Raw genomic sequence first — 6,965 nt, forward strand, 5'->3', positions numbered from 1 at the left:
AAGGGAAAAAGGGAAAAAGGGAAAAAGGGAAAAAGGGAAAAAGGGAAAAAGGGAAAAAGGGAAAAAGGGAAAAAGGGAAAAAGGGAAAGGGAAGGGAAGGGAAGGGAAGGGAAGGGAACTACCACTGCTTTTCAGCTCTCACTGCTGGGTAAACAGTTCTTTCAGATAACATCTGCTTTTCTAATTGTTTGTAATATGATGACAATTCTCTTGGTAGATAGTTCTTCACAATAGAAGCACCTATGGTTATTTTATTCACTGAAAATATATATTAACTATGTATTTCTGTTGGTAAAGAACAAAGCCCTTAGCTACATCCTTACTGGAAAGAAACAGAACAAAAAGCTCTTTGGGGCTGATACTCCCAAACAGAAGTAAAGATTTACTTCAAAAGAATTTCAGTCTTTTCCGGGCTCAGAAAATTCAGATTAATCTCTCCACACTGAAAGAAATACCAAAGCAAGGAGATGAATTTTAAAGGTCGTTTACATTTGAATAGATCTTTCTGCTTCCAAAAGTCTAAAGTTGCCCAGATAGCAAGAGGCTTACTGTAGTGTTCATGAGATTATCTGAAACTCAGACACAGGGAAATTAGCATCATTCAGAACTCAGTCGTGCAGAAATGACATCGCATCCCTAACTTGCTAAAAGCTGGAAGAGAATGTTTCTTGCTGGCGGGGTCAGCGCCCTAAGTTTCTACAGGTGGCTTCGTTTTAGAAATGCTGTGCTGGAAGTCAAGCCTCCCTCCCTCCTCCCAGAAGGTTTGGCCTCTTCCTGCTAATGCTCAAATATGAACATGATGCTTTAAGGAAATTATCTGCAGAAGAACAGCACAGTGCAGCTTGCTGAGTCGGGGCTGGCATCTGAGGTGGGGGTTAATAAATCTTTTCCTTCTAAGCTCTGCCTCCAAGAGCTTTTGCTCATTCCAGATTAAACGGGGAACTGACACACTCTGGAAGGTGTTCCAAAGTTTCCTGGGAAAATACCGTGTATCAAAAGTGTCTAAGGAAAGATTTTAGGCACATCTAGATACAAACTTTGCAACTGGTCTTTAAAAAATCAGAAGCGCCAGGTGGTGGCGGTGCACTCGGGAGGCAGAGGCAGAGGCAGGCGGATTTCTGAGTTCGAGGCCAGCTTGGTCTACAAAGTGAGTTCCAGGACAGCCAGGGCTACACAGAGAAACCCTGTCTCAAAAAACCAAAAAAAAAAAAAAAAAAAGAAAAAGAAAAGAAAGAAAGAAAAAAATCAGAAGCTGCATAACTGAGAAGCCTAGAAACAAGTGCCCAGGCTGAAATCTAGGTCTTGTTTATGGCCTGAGAGGATCAGAGAGAATTTGGGAGCTGCTTTCCCTCAGCAGCTGGATGCACCACAAGCAGCTGCGATTAGAGAGATAAAGAAATCCACATCTGCTTAGAGTTCAAATGCTATATGATTCCCCTGTGAAAGTAAATAAATTCCTGAAGAGGTACAATTTCTAAATTAGGAAAAGAAAAAAAAAATAAAGCTATTTGGACTGTTTTCCATAGTTATCTCCATATGCCATATCACCAAAACCAATCCAACATTTTTGAGCATTACAGATCTTCAATGAGTCTCTTATGACTGACCAAGGGACTAAGGAAGGATGGCAAAGACAGAATCTGGTGAAAGTCTAGAGTTCACTTAAACACTCACAGTGTATGGGTGTCTATGTACACATAATGACCAGAGGGCTGGTTCACTTAAAAGTTGAGTCTGCCTTTCATTCTGTAAAGGGAAGGATGTTATTGCTAGTACACCAGATACTTCTTGTGCCTCAGGAAAACAGATATGAGTGATCTCTAGGATTACAAGTCAAGGAAGCAGTAATCAAAGTAGAAACAGAAGACAAAGCCTTGCGTGAGCACATCAGTGAATCCAGATCTACCACAGCTTGATAGCAAGCCAACTGTGCAGCCCTCCTCCAAGTTAAACAAGTCCCATTGATTTATTTCATTCCTTTTCTTCTGCAGAGGCCAGAGTTTTATTAATGATTTTAATGTAGGCCAAAGCATGAGACAAAAGAGAGAAGCTACCCAGAAAGTAGGACACACTTGAGAATATGGGTGTGAACTTCTCCAACAGGGAGTCATCCAGGTTCTACAATTCGATTAGTTACAAAATGGGCAAAATAATAGCCATATTATGTTTGTTAGGATAGTTGAAATGATCCAATAGGATACTGGACCATTCTTTAAAGGTTTGAGTGGCCATATATAAAGAAGCAGAGCACTGCCCAGAGCAGCGTCAGGGAGCTTGTAAACCCAATGAGAACAACTGCACACTATGCCCACCCACTTAGCCTCCAAAAGGACTTACTGACTGAGGAAATGACTTAGACCTTCCCTTTCTTTAAGTTAGTATCTCTATTTAAACTGAGTTAAATTGGTTGTTTTTTGAGAAAGGATCTCTTGTAGCTCAGCTGGCCTTGTACTCGGTAGGCAGCCAAGGATAGCCTTGAGTTTATGACTCTTCTGCCTCTGCCCCTTGAGTGATAGGGGCACAGGCATGCATCACCCTCCCCACTTTTAAGCAGCGCTGAGGATCAACCCCAGGTCCTGTAACTGCTAGGCAAGCTTTCTATAACCTGCAGTGCATCCTCAGACCGAGTCACTGTGAGGCCATTAGACTTGGTGAGCTAAGCAGCTCACCAAGGACACCACTGGGACTCTGTATAGTTCTCTATGAAATAGACATGAGAGAGAATGGAGGCGTCCCCTCCAGTGGGTACAGAAGTTTAGTTCTGCAAGGTGCACACATGCTAGAGCTGGGAGGTGGTGATGGCTATGGAATGATATGATGAGTGTCATAGAACAACTGTACAAGAAAACAGCTAAAAGGAGAGCTTTCCTATGTAGAGTCTATCACAACTTTTAACAAGTCAAACAATATTTTCTTTAATAAATCTGTTGCTCACCCACAATATTTGGGGGTGGGCACTGGGAACTGAACCCATGACTCACCACTTTCTATGCAAGTAAACTCCCACTGAGCTAAGCCCTAAGCTCCTTTATTTTGAGAAAGAATTTAGCCCAAGTTGCCCAGGCTGGCCTTTGTTTCTTCTGTACCTCAGGCCAACTTTGAACAAGATTCTTCTACTGCAGCCTTCAGAGAGCTAGAGTCCCAGGCCTGTGCCACTGGACCCTGTTCAAGTCCAGGAGTCCTCCTCAGTGGTCCTGGCCAGGAGCCTGGACCCTTACTTTCCAATTCATTTTAGAGCCCAAGTCTGATCACCAACCGGAGTTGATAACAGAAAGTGCCCTTCTGTCCCCATGGACACAACCTACATTTACACTATACTATGGTCTATTAAGTGTACAAGTGTAATGTCTAAAACCACAATATATATACTTAGCTTAAAAATACTTTATCACTAAAAAAATGTTAATGATCATCTGAGCCTTTGGTGAGGTTTGTTGTTGTTGTTGACGGGTCCTGCCTCAGTGTTGATGGCTGTTGACCTGCCAGGAAGGTGGTGAATGACGCTAGATGGCTGAGGCAAGTTCTTAAAATAAGACAACAGTGAAATCTGTCACATATATCAGCTCTTCTTTTCGTGGGAGATCTCTCTATCCCTTGAGATGCTGTTTGACAGCACTGTACATACAATGGAGAATCTTTCAAAACAAGACCTGGCACTGTGTCAGTAACTGAGTTTGCAGCAGATTCTAAATCCTCTTCTGCATTTCTCACATGATGGGTTTGCCTGTCCCCGGCAGAGAGGAGTCACTGTCAACACAGTTTCACTGCTTGCTCATGGAAAGCAGCAGTTTCTTGCCAGCATTTGGGATGAGGCCATGTCAGTTGCCTCACACCTTCAGGTTCCACATCCAGTTCTAGGTGCCATTCCTCCACTTCCGCAGTAACTTTCTCTCCTCCAGACTAGAGCTTCTCATGATCATCCAAGCACACTGGAATCAACTTCTTCCAAACTGTTGTTATTGTTGATATATGAACCTCCTTCCATGAATCATGAATGATATTGTTGTTGATTTGATTTTTCAAACAGGGTCTCACATAGCCCAGATTTGCCTTGAACTTGATATGTAGGCAAGGACAAGTCTGAACTCCCGACCTTCCTGTCTTCCTTCTGAGTGCTGTCCTGCAACTCACTCTGTAGACCAGGTTGGCCTCGAACTCAGAGATCCACCTGCCTCTGCCTTCTGAGGGCTGGGACTAAAGGTGTGTGCCACCATGGCCAGTTCCTCATGAAACTAAAATGGCAGGACAAATACTTTCAGAAAGTTTCAAGTTATTTTGCCCAGACCCATCAGAGGATCTGCTCTTTTATGAAAGCAATTGCCCCACAAATGTATCCAAGGTAATAAGATGTTAATTGAAATCACTCCTTGAGATGGTCAAGAGAAGAAGGTTGTGGCCAAATCTCTTTGCTAGTGTTTCTGCATCTAGAAGATTGGTTTCAGTTATAACCATAGATCTGTTGTACATTTTTGGTAAAGCATTTGTGGCCATGGAATACAAAGCTCACTTTGTTTCCTGTTTATGCTTTATAGATGTCCTGGAAGTGACTGTATTAGTCAACTTGCAAATATCTGCTATAATCAATAGAAAACATGCATCTTAGCCACTGAACTGTTAGCCAGCGTGAGTTGGGACTTGTTCATTAGGCTAGCATAGGAGGGCAAAAGGAAGTCTGTAGGGAGAAGTATCCTTGTGTGCTCTGCATTACTGTATGTGTATCTTCTGGCTGGAAAATAGGAATATGCCTATATTTTAATAGCACAAGTCTGATAAACTCTCAGAGAAACACCATACTAGTGCATTTTGTTGTGCTGTGAATCATTTTAACTAGAACATCTGGAGAACATGGGATTTTAATTATGACTGAAAATGCTTCTATCTTGAGGTTGCTCTTTGGTAGTTTTGTCTCTAGGAAAGGTGAGATTAAAGTGTTTTTCTAACATGTTAATATGGTATCTTTTACTTATCAAAATAGTCATGTAGCTTTGGGATTTTTGAATTGGTGAACGGTCACAATGTATGAAAAGTGTGGCACAAACTGTGTGATTTTAGGCATCATAATCATAACTGGAACACTATATACATATATAGGACCTAAAAGGACAGGTCCAGTTAACAGCTTATGATCACAGATATCTTTGTTCTTTATTCTTACATTTTTGTTTTCTATAATGCTCATGTTAAATTAAAAAAATAAAGGTTTTTTTTTTTTAAACTTTTTCCCCACCTACTCCTTGGCCCATGGATGTGGGATGGATGTTGTATTAGCAAGCACAAAAACATTATCAATATCTTTGTACAGCTCCATCAGAGCTCTTTGGTGACCAGGTACATTGACAATGACACTAATGTTTTGAAAGGGATCTATTTGAGCTGTAAGACCTACAGTGGGCTTTCAGTGTTCATAAACCATTGTAAACAGATGCGCAGTTGTCCATGCTGTGTGCTTCATGTACAGAGCACAGGCAGAGGAGAGTTACTGTGCTTCTCAGGGGCCCTAGGATTTTCAGAATGAGCACTGGCTTCAACTAAAGTCATCAGCCCTTACAGAAGAGGCAGCCTGTCCTCCGAACCTTTGAACCTGTGCACTGACTTCTCTTGATCTATGAAAGCTGTTGCGTCTACCTGAGAACCTGCCGTTTTGAGTCACCTTTTGTCAGCTGTCCTTTTTGACACAGATGGTTTCTATCCCCAGACCCATGACCTACCCTTTGCTAGCATCAGACATCTGCAGTCTCTCTGAGCCATCAGAGCTGAAGAGAGTTGGGGCCTTGCTCTGGACCAGCTTTGGTTCAAGGGAATACTGTGGTTAGTTTACTCTTCTGTTCTGGCCACTGCTGACCATATTAGCAATAAGCTGATTGTGCGTATGTTCTCTGCCTCCCTCCCTGCCCCTTCTTCCCCCCCTCCCTCCTCCCTCCCTAATACCATTTTCCTTTCTTCCCTATGTGTGTTTTAATTTTTTTTTTTAGATTTATTTGATGTGTATGAGTGTTTTGCCTTCATGAATATATGCATACCCTGTTATGCCTGGTACCCACAGAGGTCAGAAGACAGCATTAGATCTCCTGAAACTGGAGTTACAGAGGGTTGTGAGCCACTATGTCAGTGCTGGGAACTGAACTCAGGTCTTTTGCAAGGGCAACAAGTGCTCTCAGTTCCTAAATTTACTCTCAGCCTCTAGTCCCTCCTACGATTCGGAGTCTTGCTATACAGCACAAGCTACACGATCCTTCTACCTCAGCCTCCCAAGTACTGGGATTAACAGGTATGTGCCACTATGTCCCACTCAACAGTTGTTTTTTCCTATCATTTGAGCAGCATTCCAAAAATATTTCCTTCACGATTTTGTTGTTATTGTTGTTGTTTTTGTTTTGTTTTGTTTTTAGAGACAGGGTTTCTCTGTATAGCCCTGGCTGTCCTGGAACTCACTCTGTATACCAGGCTGGCCTCGCACTCAGAGCTCTGCCTGCCTCTGCCTCCCAAGTGCTGGGATTAAAGGCGTGCGCCACCACTGCCCGGCCAGGATTTTTTCCTTTACACTCACAATTGGGGCTAGCTGATAGAAAAAGCTTTGCTTTGGCTTCTCTCAGGGTTTGAACATTTTTAGGTTCTGATTTTAAGTAATACAATGCAATCCTTTTTTTTTTTTAACCCTTACACGCTTAAAGGACACTATAGGACTAATAATTGCCTAATTTCAATGTTTGTGGTTTATGTCTTGGAATCAAAGAGGGCTAAGGAGAGGAAGTGAGATGGGGATGTGGCTCGTTGCAGAACATTCAAACCATGTACAGCACCTAAACGTGAAGCTCATTGTCTTGTACGGACATCAGTTATGGCACCAGAATACAACTACTCAGCAGCGTCACCACAAAATAGGTAGTGATAGTGAGCAGAGAGAGAGAGAGAGAGAGAGAGAGAGAGAGAGAGAGAGAGAAGAAGAAGAAGAAGAAAAAGAGAGA

The 6,965-nt window shown here is 42.4% G+C and overlaps 1 protein-coding gene across 2 annotated transcripts in view; it reads right to left on the reverse strand.

Annotated features, from left to right (window-relative positions):
* The window catches only part of C2H11orf49 (chromosome 2 C11orf49 homolog), a 165,101-nt gene that overhangs the window by 94,443 nt on the left and 63,693 nt on the right, over positions 1 to 6,965 (reverse strand). The gene's annotated exons all lie outside the window — the stretch shown is intronic.

This window comes from Mus caroli, chromosome 2 (genome assembly GCF_900094665.2).
Source record: "Mus caroli chromosome 2, CAROLI_EIJ_v1.1, whole genome shotgun sequence".
Classification (NCBI taxonomy): Eukaryota; Metazoa; Chordata; class Mammalia; order Rodentia; family Muridae; genus Mus; species Mus caroli.